A 19,059-nucleotide genomic window follows, 5' to 3' on the forward strand; every position below is an offset into this window, starting at 1 on the left:
TTGAGCATGTGGGATATGAATCTAGAAGTAAGAATAATGAAGAGAGACTAGTATAAGTGGTGAGGGACATAGGGCAGGCGGAAACAAAGAACTGAGGAAGCGAGGATGAGGGTGATTGTCTACAAACATAACATATGGCAACCTGTTACTTTATAGGTTAGGTTAAAATAAATATTAAAATTTAAAACTAATACCATAATGTTCAATGCTATAAACATCATGTTTGAGGAAAAATGCCAGGAAGTGATATCAGAATGAAAATAATATATTTATCTTATTTGATCTTAGTCATATTATCCATAATTACTTGTTAAAAACATCATTTGTCTGCCAATTTATGGTACCACTTAAAAATTGCCTGTGATATAATAATTCCCTTATGATAGTAGAGAATTTTTATTATTAGGTCAATTTTTAAAATCTGTGATTTGATCTTGTTTTAAGTTTCTTTTTACTTAAATTTGGTCCTCATGACATTCACTCATACTAAATTATAATTTTCAATTTTAACATACTACTGTAAAATATGATCAAGAGGGTTGTTGAAATTGCTCAATTATAAGTAATATTATCCATAAACTACAGGACATCCTCCACAAAGCTTAAAGGTACAAAGAAGATAAACAAGAAGAATGGCCAAAGTGCATAAGATTGGACTCTCACTTAGAATGGGGAATAAAATAGTCTAGGAGGCCGATTGAGGAAAGGAACTAGATGAGAGATGGAAGGAAGAGGAGAATGGATCCTGTGTGTGCAGGGACAGGAGATAGGACCCGATAGTCATGAGAAAGAAAGGAAATCTTGAACTTAAAGAGATGAGGAGGTGGGAGAAACCTCCAGGAAGAGAAAGAGACCTGGTATAATGGAGGTACCCAGGAATCAATGGGGTGACCTAAGCTGTGAATTACATTGGTGATATGAAACATTAAGAGGCCAACTCCCATTGCCTGGAAAGACCAGCAATGGAGGGATAAAGACACAAATACACCCACAAAACCTTCTTCGCAAAATTTTTCAAGCCTAAAAGAAAATCTGAACCGCATTCTAGGGTCCATATTGTCCTTTGCTTTACTGATGGCTGGTAATTTTTGCTTAAATTAAGGATTTGAGAGATTATCATTTGAAGTAGGTATACAATATTTATACTGTTATATTCATGCTTTAGCTGGGCCAACTTTGTTGCCAATATAATTGCAAAAATTAAAATTGGAAAACAGAATATTTGAGTACACATTCAGTAATATATATAAAGTCTCCTTTCAAAGAATGTACAATAAGAAAATGTAATACAATATTCATTCACCTAAATGTCTGGAAGGAAAATATTTGACTTTGGGAAACAGAGAAAACCTAGGAACTTGAACTGTATGTCACAGGAATGGAACTGGGAGTGGAATTATTATCCAGAATAATCTCCTCCACCCCATGTTCCTAGATCTTTATACCCATGCCAAGCCCCTGACCAACATTCTCTATTCCGAACATGTACGTACGAATGAAGCAAAGAGAAGTCTCCAGCATTAGAGATATATAGTATTTAAAGGTTTCCAGTGTGTCACAAGAGACACTCTTGGAAAGGGAACCCTCAAATCTGGTCAATGTAAAGAAAGCTGTTCAACAGTTAGATCATGGCAGTTCTCAGTGACATCATCATTAGGTCCTCCCTGAAATATCTCTTGTATCCTGAAGAGCTCTAGCTTTTCTGTGATGTCACAAGTGTCATGGTGACAGCAACTGCCTCTTGGATATTCTTTGAAGACCTCTAGGGTTAACTCATTGACCTCTTATTCTGGCTAAACAGCCATTTGTTAGGGAGATAAAAGAGAAGGAAGCTGGCCTTCTGTCTTTGTATAAAAAAAGGAAGAAATAAATGGTCCATGGGAAAGCTCAGTGAGTCTTGGGTAGGCGTTGAGTGTTGTATCTGAAGAGATAGCCTTGATCTGAGCCTTACACACATGGGAATACAGAGCTGGGATTCTCTCATTATCATCTGGACTTCCCTGCTTGATATGGTTTCTGGAATTCAGAGAGTTTATATAATCATTTTCTTCATTCCAAAAGTCAGTTGTTGGTAAGGGCACAGTTGTTCTAGTGAGAGCTCATGTCTTTCACTCTTTTTGCCCTGAAGAAAAAGGTCCGAAGAAACAAAGGATAGACAAGTATTGTCTCCTCAGCTCAGTGTAAACGCCTCCATGCTTTGGATTCCTATAGTGCAGTTTGTGTCTGACACTGATATTTGGGAGAGAAGAGCTTCTAGTTGAGACTTCATCATCTCAGTCTTTCCACTAGTATTACTCTGATTACCATTTCCTGATAGTTACCCTTTAGATTTCTGAGTCAATATGTGTAATTAGCTGACAGATGTCTTTTCTTTAATTTATTTCATTTTTTTTAAATTTTAGCAAATTTTATTGCTTTTTTTATTTGGATATTTCTATATTTGAATTTCAAATTTGATTTTCTTTCCCAGTTTCATGTCCATAAGACCCGTAACTAGTCCCCCTAACATTCTTCTATAACCTACCTTAGTGAACCTTGATATTACCTTGAACTGAGAGTTAAACCTAGGTTGGACCAGGAACTTCTCCTTCCATTGGTTCCCAACAAGGCCATCCACTGCTACATATGCAGTTGGACACATAGGTCTGTCCAAGTACAGTCTTTGAATATTGGTTTAGTACCAGAAAGCTCTGGTTCACTGGCATTGTTGTTCTTATGGAATTGAAATCCCCTTAAGCTCTTGTAATTCTTTCTCAAAAACTACCAACAAGAGATCCATTTTTGGTTCACTGGTTTGCCAGTAGCATTCTCTTCTGTATTTGACTTGCTCAAGCTGTGTCTCTCAGGAAAGATGTACATCTGGTTCCAACTATACATTTGGTGGCTCCTACAGCTATGAGGTTAGGTGGAATTTTCACATGGATTATGTACACCTAGGTCAAGAATGTAGAATCCACAAATGGCAATTCCAAACACCTCCCTCTTGTTCTTATGAACCTATTGAAGTTGAAGTTTCCCTGGACATTAAGCCATTCATCTCCCTGCACATCCTCCTGAATTTTATGTTTGTCCTGAAGTAACAACCATGGTAAAACCTCGAAAACCTTCACGTCTGGTCCTAGAGGAACAGGAAGTTAGATATTAAAGAACTGATGTCTAATGAGACTACTGAACCATATTCTATATTTCATGTTTTCCTTAGCTTTTCTGATGTCTGGAAATTTTTGGATAAACTAAGGATTTGGAAGTTCATCATTGGAAGTAGGTACATAATATTTACATTTTTATATTCAACGTTAGGTGGGACCCTTGGGTTGCCAAAATCATTGCAAAAAAACATGAAATTGGAAAACAGAATTTTTCACTTCACATTCAGGAATATATAAAGTCACCTATCAAGGAATGTACAATGAGAAACTGTAATGAAATATGAATTCAATTAAAGGATTGTAGGGAAAATGCTGGCCTTTGGGAAACAGAGATAACCTAGGATATTGAACTGTATGTCATAGTAATGGACCTGGTAATAAAATTATTATCCAGAGGAATCTCTTCCACTCCATGTTCCGAGATCTTTTCTACCCATGCAAAGCTCCTGATTATCTTTTCCTTTCAGAGCATGTAACCACTAAGGAAATAAAGAGAAGTTTCTAGCTTTAAAGACATGTAGTATGAAAAGGTTTCCATTGTTTCACAGGAGACAAACCTTGCAAGGGCACCCTCGAATCTGGTCATTGAAAGGAAAACACTTTAGCAGGTAGGCCATGGCAATTCTCAGTGACATCACCATTAGGCCTATCTAAAAAAATCTGTTGTATCCTGGAGATCCCTAGTTTCTTCTGTGATGTAACAAGTGTTGTCCTGACAGAAGTTGCCTCTCCAGTAGTCCTTCAGTACCTCTAGGGTTTACTATTTGGCCTCTAATTCAGCATAAACAGCCTTTGGGAAGGAGAAAAAAGAGGATGAAGTGATCAAAGATGGGAAGAAGGAAGCTGGCCTTCTGCTTTGTTATAAAAAAAAAGAAATATGTGGTCCATGGGAAATCTCAGTCATTTCTGGGTAGTGGTTGAGAAGGTTTGCTGAAAAGATAGTATTGATTGGAGCCTTCCAAATATGGTAATCAGGAGATGGGAGCCTCTCAGATGCATCTGGACTTCCCTGCTAGTTATGGTTCCTGGAAGTCGGAGAATTTATATCATTCATGTCTTTTTTCCAAAGCCAAGTGTTGGGAAGGGCACAGTTTTCTTTAAAGCTGATGGTTTTGGTCCTAAGGAAGAAGGGAAAGACAAGTATTGTGTCCTCAGCTCAGAGTAAATTACTCCGTGCTTTGGATTCCTAGAGTGCAGATTGTGTCTGACACTGATATCTGGGAGAGAAAATTGCTTCTATTTGAGATTTCACCATCTTCATCTTTGAACTAGTATTACTCTGACTATCATTCCCTGACAGTGACCCTTTAGATTTCTGAGTCAAAGGGTGTAATTAATTGGCAGTTTTCTTTTCTTTTATTTCTTTCATTTTTTTCTTTTTTAGCAAAATATATAGCTTTTTTAAATTTGATATTTCTATATTTACATTACAAATGTTATTCCTTTTCCAATTTCCTGTCTCTAAGATCCCTAACCAGTCCACCTCCCATTCTACTATAATCCCCTTACTACCCCTTTGCATTCCCATGAACTGTGAATCAAATATAGGGAGGACCAAGAGCTTCTACTTCTGTTGGTTCCCAAGAAGGCCATCTGGTACTAAATATGCAGTGGGAGCCATAGGTATGTCCATGTACATTCGTTGAATATTGGTCTAGTACTAGAAAGCTCTGGTTCATTGACATTGTTTTTCTTATGGGTTTGCAAACCCCTTTACCTCTTGTAATCCTTTCTCAAAAGTTATCAACAAGAGTTCCATTTACAAGTAACTGGTTTGCCACAAGCATTCACTTATGTAATTGACATATTCTAGCTGTGTTTCTCAGGAAATGTCTATATCCTCTTCCTGGCAGAATGCACTTCTTAACTTCAACAATCTTATCTTATTTTGGTGGCAGATCTATCTATCTATCTATCTATCTATCTATCTATCTATCTATCTATCTATCTATCTATCTATCATATATATATTGGCTCCTATGTGAGGTTAGATGGAATTTACCATTGATTCTGCGCATCTAGAACAAGAATGTAGAATCTACAGATGCAAAGTTCCCTCCTGTCCTTATGAACTTATTGAAATTGAGGTTTCAGTTGAACTCAAAACATTTCTTTCCCTGCCCATCCACCTAAGTCTTATGTTTGGCCTGAAAAAAGAATCATTGTAAAATATCCAAAAACCTCAAGTGTGGCCATGGGAACACAAGAAGGAAGATATTGCAGAAATGATATCAAATGGGAATAGAGAAACAAATTGTATAGTACATGTTGTCTTTGATTTACTGATGTATGATAATTTTGGATAAAATAAGAATTTGGAGTTTATCATTTGAAGTAGGTACAAAATATTTACACTGTTCTCTGCACTCTATACTTCGGCCCTCTTTTTTGCCAAAATCATTACAAAAATGCAATTGTAAAAGAGAATTTTTGAGTACACTTTCAGGAATGAATACAAAGTGCCCTATCTAGGAATGAAGAATTAGAAAATGAAATACAATATTCACTCAATTAAAGGTCTGTATGGAAAATAATGGCCTTTGGGAAACAGAGAAAAACTAGGAAATTGAACTGTATGTCACAGGAATGGACCAGGGAGCAAAATTATTATCAAGAAGAATCTCCTCCACTCCATCTTCCTAGATCTTTTCTACCCATGCCAAGTCCCGATTAATTTTGTCCATTAAGACCATGTAAACACTAATGCAGCAAAGAGAAGTCTCTAGCGTTAGAGAGATGGAGTACAAAAGGTTTCCACTGTGTCATAGGAGACTCTCCTAGAAAGGGCACCGTCAAATCTGGTCAATGTAAGGAAATCTGTTTAGCAGGTAGTCCATGGCAGTTCTCAGTGACATCATCCTTAGTACCCCCGTAATATATCTCTTGTATCCTTGAGAGCCCTATCTTCTTCTGTGTTGTCACAAGTGTTGTCCTGACAGCAACTGCCTCTCAGATATTCATTCCATATATCTATGGTTTACTAATTGGCCTATAATTCAGTGTAAAGAGCCATTTGGGAGGGAGGACAAATAGGATGAAGATATCAGAGATGGGGAGAAGAAAGCTGACCTTCTGTCTTGGTACAAAAAAGGTCCTTGGGAAAGCTCTCTGAGTCCTTAGTAGGTGTTGAGTTGTTTCATGAAGAGATTGTCTTGATCTGAGCCGTCTACAAATGGGAATTAGGAGCTGGGGTCCTCTCAGAAGCATCTGGACTTCCTGCTCTTACAGTTCCTGGAAATCAGAGAGTTTATATCATTAATTTCTTTATCCCAAAACCCAAGTTTGGGAAGGTCACAGTTGTTTTCCTGACAGCTCATGGCTTTTATTCTTTTTGCCCAGAAGAAAAATGTCCTAAGGAAGAAGTGAAAGACAAGTCCTCATCTCAGGGTAAACTCCTCCACGCTTTGGATTCCTATAGTTCAGTTTGTGTCTGACACTAATATCTGGGAGAGAGAAGTGCTTCTAGTCGACTCTTAATCATATCAGTGTTTTCACCATTATTATTCTGATTACCATTCCCTGACAGTTACTCATTATATTTCTGAAACAATAGGTGAGAATGGCTAGCAGTTTCTTTTTTCATTTCTTCCATTTTTTTAGTAAATTTTTGCTTATTTTATTGGCTATTTCTATATTTACATTTCAAATGCTATTTTCTTTCCAAATTTCCTCTCCATAAGGTTGTAACTGGACCGACTCCCCTTCTTTTACAACCCTCCTTACTGCACCTTGACCTTTCCTTGAACTGGGAACCAAACCTGAGAAGGACCAAGGGCTTCTACATCCATTGGTGCCCAAGGAATCCATCCTCTGCCACATATGCTGTTGGAGCCATAGGACTTTCCATGGGCAGATTTTGAATATTGGTTTAGTGTCAGAAAGCTCTGGTTTGTTGGAATAGTTGTTTTTATGGGGTTGAAAGTCCCTTCAGCTCTTGTAATCCTTTCTAAATATCTACCAAGAAGAGACATGCTTTCTGTTCACCAGTTTACCACTAACATTCACTTCTGTATTTAACATGCTCTAACTATGACTCTCTGGAAAGATCTTTCTCCAGTTCTTGGCAGCATGCACCTCTTACCTTCATCAATCTTATGTAATTTTGGTGTCTCCTACACCTATGAGGTTTGGTGGAATTTTAACATGGATTATGCACAACTGGGTCAAGAATGTAGAATCCACAAATGACAATGCCAAATAGATGCCATTCTCTACTTATGAAACTATTGAAGTTAAGTTTTCCCTGGACCTCAAGACATTCCTCTCACTGTCCATCCTCCTGAACCTTATGTTTGGCCTGAACAAAGAATCAGGTTAAAAAACCCTCAACCCTCATGTCAGAACCTTGGAAATAAGGAAGGGAGATATTAGAGATCTGATTATCTTTTGGGACTATAGAACCACATTTAGAGTTGATATTGTCCTTTGCTTTACTGATGTCTGTGATTATTGGATAAAATAAGGATTTGGGAGTTTATCATTTGAAGTAGGTACACAATATTTACACTGTTATATTCACTTTATCATTGGGCCAAAATCATTGCAAAAAATGGAATTTTAAAACAGAATTTTTGAGTAAACATTCAGGAATATTTATAAAGTTCCCTATCAAGGAATGTACAATAAGAAATTGAAACACAATATTCATTCAATTAAAGGTCTGTAGGGAGAATACTGGCCTTTGGGAAACAGAGAAAACCTACAAAATTTTTATGTATTTCACAGGAATGAACCTGGGAAAAAATTATTATCTAGAAGAATCTCCTGCACTCCATTTTCTTAAATCGTTTATACACATGCCAAACCCATGGCTAACTTTCCCCATTCAAAGCATGTAACCACTAATGAAGAAAAGAGATTTCAACAGTTTTAGAATGATGGACTATGTAAAGGTTTCCACTGTGTCACAGGAGACGTACCTGGAAAGGGCACTCAAAATCTGGTTAATGTAGGGAAATGTGTTTAGCAGGTAGGACATGGCAGTTCACAGTGACATCATGATTTGGCCCTACTGCAAGTATCTCTTGTAACCTGGACTCCCTAGCTGCTTCTGTGACATCACAAGTGTTGTTGTGGCTGCATCTGCATCTCTGATATTCTTGCAGTACCTCTAGGGTTTAATAATTGACCTCTAATTCACGGTAAACAGCCATATGGGAGGGAGAACAAAGAGGATAAAGATTTCAGTGATGTGGAGAAGGAAGCTGGCCTTCTATCTTTGTATAAAAAAAGGAAGATGTACATCATCCTTGGGATAGCTCAGAGTCCTTAGTAGGGATTGAGTGGGATCTCTGAAGAGTTAGGCTTGATGTGAATCTTCCACATATGGGAATCAGGAGCTGGGAGCCTTTCAGAAGCATCTGGACTTACCTGTTCATATCATTCCTGGAAGTCAAAGAGTTTATATCATTATTTTTTTTTATTCCAAAGCCAAGTGATGGGCAGGGCACAGTTGTTTTGCTGAGATCTCATAGCCTTATTCTTTTTGTCAAGAAGAAAATGGTCCTAAGGAAGAATGGAAAGACAAGTATTGAGTCCTCGCCTCAGAGTAAATTCCACCATGCTCTGGATGCCTATAGTGCAGTTTTTGTCTGATACTGATATCTGGGAGAGAGAAGTGTTTCTAGTTGAGTCTTCATCATCTCAGTCTTTCCATTAGTATTACTCTGACTATCATTCCATGAAAATGACTTTTACATTTCTGAGTCAATAGCTGTGAATACTTCGCAGTGTTCTTTTCTTAAATTTCTTTATTTCTTTTTATTTTTTAGCAAATTTTATTCCTGTTTTAATTGGGTATTTCTATATTTACATTTGAAATGTTATTTCCTTTCCCTATTACCTGCACATATGATCCCTAACCGGCCCCACTCCTCTTTTTCTATAACTCCCCTACTGTCCGTTTTCAATTCACTGATTTGCCTCTAGAATTCACTTCTTTATTTGATATGCTCTAGCTGTGTCTCACAGGAAAGATCTCTATACAGTCCCTGGCACAATGCACTTCTTAGCTCCATCAATCTTATCTAGTTTTGGTGACTGATGTGTATATATTTTTGCCACATGTACGGCCTGCTCTGAATGGGATTTCCTCAGTCTCTGCTCGAAATTCATAGATATTATTGTGTCCACCTTTTGAAAAGGATTAAAGCATGCACATTTTGTGTATCATTTTATTGAGCTTCCAGTTGTCTGTGAAATGCATCTTTGGTAATTTTAGCTTTTGTGCCAATATCCACTTTTGGTGATTTCATAAAATGTGTGATTTCATACCATTTTGTGATTGGGTAACCTCAATCATTATGATATTTTCTAGATCATCCCATTTGTCTTTGGCTTTCTTGAGATAATTGGTTTTAAGAGTTGAGTAGTACACAATTGTTTAAATGTACTACATTTTCTGTATTCATTCCTCTGATGAATGCCATTACGGATTCTTATAGCTCTTGGGTATTATACATAAGGCAGCTCCCAGAAATGAACCCACACACCTATGGGCACTTTACTTTTGACAAAGGAGCCAAAACCATTCAATGGAAAAAAGAGCATTTTCAGGAAATGGTGCTGGTTCAACTGGAGGTCAGCATGTAGAAGAGTGCAATTTGTTCCATGCTTATCACCCTGTACAAAGCTTAAGTCCAAGTGGATTAAGGACCTCCAAATCAAACCAGATACAGTCAAACTAATAGAAGAAAAACTAGGCCAGCATCTCAAACACATGGGCACTGGAAAAAATTTCCTGAACAAAACACCAATGGTTTATGCTCTAAGATCAAGAATTGACAAATGGGGTCTCATAAAACTGCAAAACTTCTGGAAGGGAAAGGACACTGTGGTTAGGATAAAACGGCAACCAAGAGATTGGGAAAAGATATTTACCAATCCAACAACAGATAGAGGGCTTATATTCAAAAGATGCAAAAAACCCAAGACGTTAGACAAATAACCCTATTAAAAATGGGGTTCAGAACTAAACAAAGAATTCACAGCTGAGGAATGCCGAATGGCTGAGAAACACCTAAAGAAATGTTCAACATCTTAAGTCATAAGGGAAATGCAAATCAAAACAACCCTGAGATTTCACCTCACACCAGTGAGAATAGCTAAGATCAAAAACTCAGGTAAAAATAAATGCTGGCGAGGATGTGGAGAAAGAGGAACACTCCTCCACTATTGGTGGGAGTGCAAACTGGTACAACCATTCTGGAAATCAGTCTGGAGATTCCTAGGAAAATTTCACATTGAACTACCTGAGGATCCAGCTGTACCACTCTTCGGCATATACCCAAAAGATGCCCCAACATATAAAAAAGACACATGCTCCACTATGTTCATCACCCCCTTATTTATAATAGCCAGAAGCTGGAGAGAACCCAGATGCCCTTCAACAGAGGAATGGATACAGAAAATGTGGTACATTTACTCAATGGAGTATTACTCAGATGTCAAAAACAATGCCTTTATGAAATTCATAGACAAATGGTTGGAGCTTGAAAACATCATCCTGAGTGAGGTAACCCAATCACATAAAAACACACATGGCATGCACATGATAAGTGGCTATTAGCACAACTGCTTGAATTACCCTAGATGCATAGAACACATGAAACGCAAGATGGATGATCAAAATGCGAATGCTTCACTCCTTCTTTAAAAGGTGAATAAGAATACCCTTGGCAGGGAATAGAGAGGAAAAGATTAAAACAGACACAGAAGGAACACCCATTCAGAGCCTGCCCTACATGTGGCCCTTACATATACAGCTACCCAATTATACAAGATGGATGAAGCAAAGAAGTGCAGGCCGACAGGAGGCGGATGCAGATCTCTCCTGAGATACACAGCCAGAATACAGCAAATACAGAGTCTAAGGCCAGTAGCAAACCACTGAACTGAGAATAGAACCCCCGTTGAAGGAATCAGAGAAAGAACTGGAAGAGCTTGAAGGGGCTCGAGACCCCATATGTACAACAATGCCAAGCAACCAGAGCTTCCAGGGACTAAGCCACTACCTAAAGACTATACATGGACTGACCCTGGACTCTCATTTCATAGCTAGCATTGAATATCCTAGTAAGATCACCAGTGTAAGGGGAAGTCCTGGGTCCTGCTAAGACTGAACCCCCAGTGAATATGATTGTTGTGGGGAGGGCGGCAATGGGGTGAGGATGGAGAGTGGAACACCCATATAGAAGGGGAGGGGAGGAGTTAGGTGAATGTTGGCCCGGAAACCAGGAAAGGGAATAACACTGGAAATGTAAATAAGAAATACTCAAGTTGGGGCTGGGGATTTAGCTCAGTGGTAGAGCGCTTACCTAGGAAGCGCAAGGCCCTGGGTTCGGTCCCCAGCTCCGAAAAAAAGAACCAAAAAAAAAAAAAAAAGAAATACTCAAGTTAATAAAAAAAAAAGAAAAGAAAAGAAATGGCATCCTAAAAAAAAGAAGTTAAAAACATATATGATATTTTTAAAAAGGCATTTTTTTTCCATCCACTCTATGTTGGGAAGCAGAATAAGCAGGTTTTTCTTTGTTTTTATTTTGATAACTGTCACTGAATCTCCTTTGTCAAATAAATAAGTTTATTTTTCTTCTGCTTGCATCCTGTCTGACCTTCTGATTGCTTTTAGCAACAGACCTCAGAACAGATGAAGCTAACGGGGGTAGAGACATTACAGTTGTTGTCCTGCTTTGTACCCGAGGCTGTCAGAAAGTGTTCAGTAGTTTAAGGTGCTAAGTCCTGGAATGGCTTGTTGTATAACATATAGCTTTAAGTCTTGTTAGGATAAAAGTCTTCAAGAGCTTGGTAGGACTTACTTCTAAAGTATATACTAATAAGTATTAATAAAAATAGTAAAAATAGCAATAAACAATAATAAGAATAGGTGACTGGGATTTTTAATGAAAGGAATAATGGCAATTTTATTGACCAAACTTTTAAGATAGAAAAGGTTTCTTAAACATTCTGCAGAGGAAGACAAAATTCTCAAAGGAGCATGCTGAATGTGGTAGTTTAATGTCTTTTCCTAGCAAGAATTCATAGGCAAATAAAAGCTAAGGAAAGAACTGTTGAGTGTGATTTTATGCAGAAAAGGAGTAAACCTGCATGTTTTTCACATGGAAGGATGGGCTGTGTCATATGCCATCATTGCTTATACATGGGAAGTATAGCCTCAGCTTTCAAATGTAGTTGTGTGACTTGATATGGATGGTAAATGCTGAAGGATGTGATAGGTTGTTGAGTCCAGGACAATGATGTAAGGGATAACACAGGGGTCATGCATTTTTTTTCCTTCTTGTCTCACTCTTCTGTTGTTACAATTGCCATGAATGATCTCATCATTCAGGGGACTGGAGTGAACAAAATGATTTTGAGGAGCATGGGAGCAGATTCTTCAAAGATCATGTAGAATATGAAAGCTGAATGCTGATATCTAATGCTATTAGATTTGTGAATTTGCTTCTTTGTTGTCATTGTAGACAACATAAACAATGTGGATGTACCAAAAGTGAAATAATAATGGAACGTTTATATGTTAATATTATGAATATTTTGTATCATTTATTTTCTCCCCCTCCATCACTTTTTACAATAAACTAAATGTACTCAAAAAAAAAAAAAAAAAAAAAGAAGGCCATAAGCGGTAAGCAGAAGAGTAAATCTGAATAATAATAAAGTCTGTTAAAACAAACATGAAAAGGGCTAGAAGCGAGCAAGCAACCCATGGAGAAAGACCAATATACCTCTTGAAAATAAAGTGAACATTGGAAAATAAGTGCTGTAATTGGAAGTAAAAGGTACAGCAAGTCCTACAGTTAGGACAGTGATGGCACCCAGGCTACTGTACTCCAAGAATCTATAGTAAAACCTAAAATTGTGACAAAGCAATTGATTTCATAATGGTCACTGGATCTACATATTCAGTCTTCAATAATGTACTGTGACAATTACCTGATCAAAAGGTACCATTCACGGTAGCAAAAGGAAAACTCCCTTAATGTCTCTGAAGCAGCAAACATGCCATTGACATAGGCAAGGGGATAATAACTCACCTGTTATTAATCATGTCTCATTGCCCCCCTTCTTCCTGTTTCCTTCTGGCAAGAGGCCTCTTGCATAAACAGAAAGCAACCATCATCTTTTTGAAAAATTAGACACAGTTCGACTTACATATACTAAAAAAGTTAACCTTTTTTCTGTTTACCAAAAGAATATCTTCTTTGTGAAAGTCCTGAAACGTATTAAAAAGATAGTTGGACTAAAACTCACACTTGTAGTTTCAGATTAGTAGTGAAGAATCCTAGGTATATTGGGAGAATCTATCTTCCCATACCTGTCCCTAAAACATAATCCCATAATTATTCAACTAACCAGATCATTTGTGCATATGTAGATTAAATAATGCACACTCTGGAAGCAAAGGGAGAGATACAGTCTATATTACCAACTGAAAGAGATGGGCATCCTGATATCCTCACAGTCTCACTGGAGTTGTTGTCATTACTTGAGAAGAAACTGGGCTATTTATCATATGAACTATCCAAGATATGAGGGACTGGCAATAGAGGGTAGAGACTACCAACCCCACAGTTCCGACTCATATACACTCAGAAGTCTGAATCTCCAGTAAAGTATGTAGATTTTCTTGTTCTTGGAAGATGTATTCTTCAGGTGCTTTTTGCAAAGGAGATAAAATTAACATTTGAATGACCATTTCAGAATGAGTTAAAGTGGGCAAATACCTTAGACCCTATTCTTTCATGGATTTCAAAATTCTTCAGTCCTGTCTGTTGATGGCCTCAGAAGTTTCACAGGTTGACACCCTTACAACAGAGAGATAACCTCCTCCTCTCTCCTGAAGCTCAAAATAATTGAACAAGGGACACTGAGTCACTGGTCCAAGAGTTATAATCACTTAGCTAGCAAGGGTGAGCTAGGAATGTTCACATTTCTATATTAGGAGGACAACAATATTGGCAAAAATCTGGGGGAGGCAAAAGGAACCTGTATCATAGAATGGTTGATGTAATCCGACTGTTCTCAACTCCGGAGGTACTAGACAGGTTTGAGAGATTATTTGTGTGTGTGGGTATTGCTCTGCCTGGATACCAGGGTTTTGGAGAAACAGCAAATCCTAGATACCCCAGAACACGTGGGGATACTAGAACCTAATCTGCATGGAGACAGATGGTATGGAGTTTGATACTTGATAGTTCATTGTGGTTTAACTCCTAGAATTTCAAGGTTCCTCAGAATGTTTCCATCTTTTTTTTTTTCACGAAACACATGAAAAGACACTGCATGAAGGATTTACATGAACATTTTAGGGCCGTGAAAACACCTTGTGTGCATCTCTCTAAACAACTGGACCTTGTAGCCTCAGGAATGATCACTTGTCTAAAGGCTATATTAGCTGCCCCTCTTCTGTGAAAGAAGCAAGGTAGTTAATTCTGTGTCAGCATTTTATACTCCTATCAGACAAGAGAGTTGAAGCCTTTCTACAAGGAACACCACAATCTGGCTTCTATTATTTTTCTCATCTATATTAACTTGATTATTTCTTATTTACATTTCGATTGCTATTCCCCTTCCTGGTTTCCGGGCTAACATCCCCCAACCCCTCCCCCTCCCTTTCTATATTTGTGTTCCCCTTGCCAACCTACCCCCAATTACCACCCTCCCCCCAACAATAACATTCACTGGGGGTTCAGTCTTGGCAGGATCAAGGGCTTTCCCTTCCACTGGTGCTCTTACTAGGCTATTCATTGTCCCTATGAGTTTGAAGCCAGGGTCAGTCCAAGTATAGTCTTTAGGTATTGGCTTAGTCCCTGGGAGCTCTAGTTGTTTGGCATTGTTGTTCATATGGGGTCTTGAGCCCATTCCAGCTCTTTCAGTGCTTTCTCTGATTCCTTCAACTGGGGCCCCGTTTTCAGTTCAGTAGTTTGCTGCTGGCAGTCACCTATGCATTTCCTGTATTCTGGCTGTGTCTCTCAGGAGAGATCTATATCCAGTTCCTGTCAGCCTGCACTTCTTTGCTGCTTCATCCATCTTATCTAGTTTGGTGGCTGTATATATATGGGCCACATGTGGGGCAGGCACTGAATGGGTGTTCCTTCTGCCCCTGTTTTAAAATTTGCCTCCCTATTTTCTCCCAAGTGTATTCATGAGACCCTGGCTTCTATATGTCCCTGTTGCACACTTACAGATACTATTCCTGCACCATCCTGGAGTGTAGTTAAGAAGACCCACTTGACATAAATCCTGTTACCCTGTTGTGTGGTGTAGACCCACAGATGCTCATCACTGACTGTCCAAGGTAACAACAATGGTCCAATTTATCTAGACAGACCTGATGGATTACTGCAAAACCCCATCCCAAGAAAGATACTAATGCAATAGTCAGCACAGTTGGTAGTATTTTCATTAAACATTGAGCAAGGTATCGAGTAGCTTCAATAGTTACTGTTATTGAAATTATTTCACGGCAGCCTTAGGGCCAGGTACCTAGGCCCAGAGAAGAGAACTGATTTATCACTCTGACTCAGGATGTCAAATAAGGAAAGGGGAAACCTGTCATCTTGTACATCCACAGACATTATGCTTTGGATACTCCACATGTCTTTTTTATAATACAGAGACAAAATTGTCCTTTTGCTGAGTAAAGGACATTAAGAATTTAGAGAAGGTCTTGGCTCTCCAAGAGAATATTTGGATTCCCCTATGATCTGCTAGGCTTACTACTATGGACATCAAAGAGATGTCTGCCTTGTGACTGAAGGTAACAAGATCACTGACCTGGATTCCCAACAAGTGTCCCTAAAACCCATGATCATACTGACCTGCTACCTGAGACTTCACAGTATAAATAAGATGTGAGCATGCAAAAGAATCAAATGGATACCTTGAATCACAGGTTGGTAGTGAACAGGAGAAGGAAAGATCATTCTTTCAGAAACAATTGGCAGTTTTCTGGTAATTCAGCTTGACCAGGCTACCTGTCTTGGGTCCACAGAACTCTATGAATTGCCAGTAACAATGTATATTATAACTACCTACATTGAACGGCATGGCAGGATATGTCTAAGACAGACGTCAGGTTTATATTGTACATTAAATAATCTAGAACATTACAAAATTAATGTATATCATACATTAATATATATTCCCCTATCATATAAAAATGTAATTTAAATTAATGAATTAAGACATAAAACCCAACTTTAACTTCATTGCATATTAACATGAATATTCTCAAATACATTAAAATAATGATTTATGGACATATTTGTGTTATCAGACATACACCATAAAAGTCATAAACCTTTCTCTTCAATAATACTATTACCTACCCCAATTGGTTTCTATTTCTACCATTCTCTGCAAAATCAACAACCTGCCCACTAGTCCCCCTCTTCTCGCTCAGGGCCCATACAACATGGGGGTGAATAACGTGAAACTTTACCAGGCATCTGGTTCTTAATTAAGGGCCATTTCCTGCTTTATCATCCATACATTCCCCTGAATAAGACATCTCTATGGTAACGGGTCTAATTAATGAATGATCATCACAACTGCGATGTCATACATTTAGTATTTTTTTTTCGGCTGCCTTCTGTCAACATACCTGCTCAAGATGTTTTGCAGGTAGGCCATGGCAGGTCTCAGTGACATCATCATTAGGACCTCCTGGAAAAATCTCTTGTATCCTGGAGGGCTCTAGCTTCTTCTGTGATGTTACAGGTGTTGTCGTGAAAGCAACTGCCTCTCAGATATTCATTCATTACCTCTAGGGTTTACTAAATGGCCTTTGATTCAGAGCAAACAGCCATTTGGGAGGGAGAAGAAAGAGGATGAAGATATCAGAGATGGGGAGAAGAAGCTGGCCTTCTGCCTTGGTATAAAAAAAATGAAGAAATATCTTGTCCATGGTAAAGCTCAGTGAATCTTGTGTAGGGTTTAGTTGGTTTGATGAAAAGATAACATTGATCAGAGCCTTCCTCATATGGGAATCAGGAGCTGGGAGCCTCTCAGCAGCTGGACTTCCCTGCTTGTTATGGTTCCTGGATGTCAGAGAGTTTATAACATTAACTTGTTTATCCCAAATCTGAGTGTTGGGAAGGGTACAATAGTTTTCTTGAGAACTCATGGCTTTTGTTCTTTTTGCCCAGAAGAAAATGTCCTAAGGAATAATGGAAATATAAGCATTGTGTCCTAAGCTCGGTATAAAGTGCTCCATGCTTTGGATTCCTATAGTGCAGTTTGTGTCTGACACTGATATCTGGGAGAGAGAAGTGCTTCTAGTTGAGACTTCACCATCTCAGTCTTTCACTAGTATTACTCTACTACCCTTCCCTGATAGTGATCCTCTAGATTTCCGAGTTAATGGATGTGATTATCTGGCAGTTCTCTTTTCTTCAATTTCTTCCATTTTTTTTAATTTTTTAGCAAATTTTATTGCTTTTTTAACTGGATGTTTCTATATTTACATTTAAAATGTTTTTTTTCCTTTCCCAGTTTCCTGCCCATAAGATCCCTACCCGTTCCCTTCCCCTAATCCCCCTTAAGTCCTTCCTTTAATCCCCCTTAAGTCCACTTGGCATGCCCTTGAACTAGGAGAGAATCCTAGGGAGGACCAAGGGCTTCTCCTTCCATTGGTGCACAACAAGGCCATCCTCAGCCACATATGCAGTTGTAACCATAGATCTGTCAATGCACATTCTTTGAATATTGGTCTAGTACCAGAAAGATCTAGTTTTTTGGCATTGTTGTTTTCATGGTGTTGAAAGCACCTTCAGCTCTTGTAATCCTTTTTCAAAATCTTCCAACAAGAGGTCTGTTTTCAGTACACTGTTTGCCACTAGCATTCTTGTATGTAGTTGACCGGCTCTAGATATGTCTTTCAGGAAATATCTACATCTGGTTCCTGGCAGAATGCACTTCTTAGCTTCATCAATCTTCTCTAGTTTTGGTGGCATATATATATATATATATATATATATATATATATATATATATATATATATATATATACACACACAAACACACTTTTGGTTTCTCCTACAACTATGAGGGTAGGTGGAATGTTAACATGGATTCTGCATAACTTTGTCAAGAATGTAGAATCCACAAATGACAATGCCAAATAGACTACCTCCTGTTCTTATGAACCTATTGAACTTGAGGTTTCACTGGACCTCAAGCCATTCCTCTCCCTGTACATCCTCCTGAATCTTATGTTTGGCCTGAAGTAAGATCATGGTAGAACATCCAAAACCCTCAAGTCTGGCCATGGGAACACAGGAAGATACATTTTTGAGAACTGATATCTAATGGGACTACAGAACCACATTCTGTAGTCCATGTTGTCCTTTGCTTTACTGATGTCTGATAAATTTTGGATAAAATGAGGATTTGGGAGTTTATCATTTGAAGTAGATACACAATTTTAAACTTATATTCACTCTAAAGCTGGGCCTTCTTTGAAGCCAAAATCATTGCAAAAAATTGAACTGGAAAACAGAATTTTTGAATACACATTCAGGAATATATGTAAAGTCCACTATCAAGGAATGTACAGTAAGAAAATGTAATACAATATTCTTTCAATTAAAGGTCTGTTGGGAGAATACTGCCCTTTGAGAAACAGAAAACCCCTAGGAAATTGAATTGTCTTTCACAGGAATGGTCCAGTGAATAAAATTATTATCCAGAAGATTCTCCTCCACTCCAAGTTCCTAGTTCTTTTCTACCCATGCCAAGCCCCTAACTAATTTTCACCATTCAGAGCATGTAACCACTAATGATGCAAAGAGAGGTCTCTTTCTTTATGGAGATGGAGTATGTAAAGATTTCCACTGTTTCAAACGACACACTCCTGGAAAAGACACCCTCTAATCTTGGCAATGTAAGGAAA

At 38.2% G+C, this 19,059-nt stretch overlaps 1 long non-coding RNA gene across 1 annotated transcript; it reads right to left on the reverse strand.

Moving 5' to 3' along the window:
- Nucleotides 1–683: 683 nt before the first annotated feature.
- LOC134484583 (uncharacterized) lies at nt 684–9,553 on the reverse strand. The gene is made up of 3 exons (XR_010062058.1): nt 8,520–9,553; nt 6,219–6,380; nt 684–4,267 (listed from the first exon to the last, which is right to left on the reverse strand). It is a non-coding gene; the product is annotated as an uncharacterized LOC134484583 (long non-coding RNA).
- Nucleotides 9,554–19,059: the final 9,506 nt, after the last annotated feature.

Source organism: Rattus norvegicus, assembly GCF_036323735.1.
Source record: "Rattus norvegicus strain BN/NHsdMcwi chromosome Y unlocalized genomic scaffold, GRCr8 chrY_unlocalized_12, whole genome shotgun sequence".
In the NCBI taxonomy this organism is placed as follows: domain Eukaryota; kingdom Metazoa; phylum Chordata; class Mammalia; order Rodentia; family Muridae; genus Rattus; species Rattus norvegicus.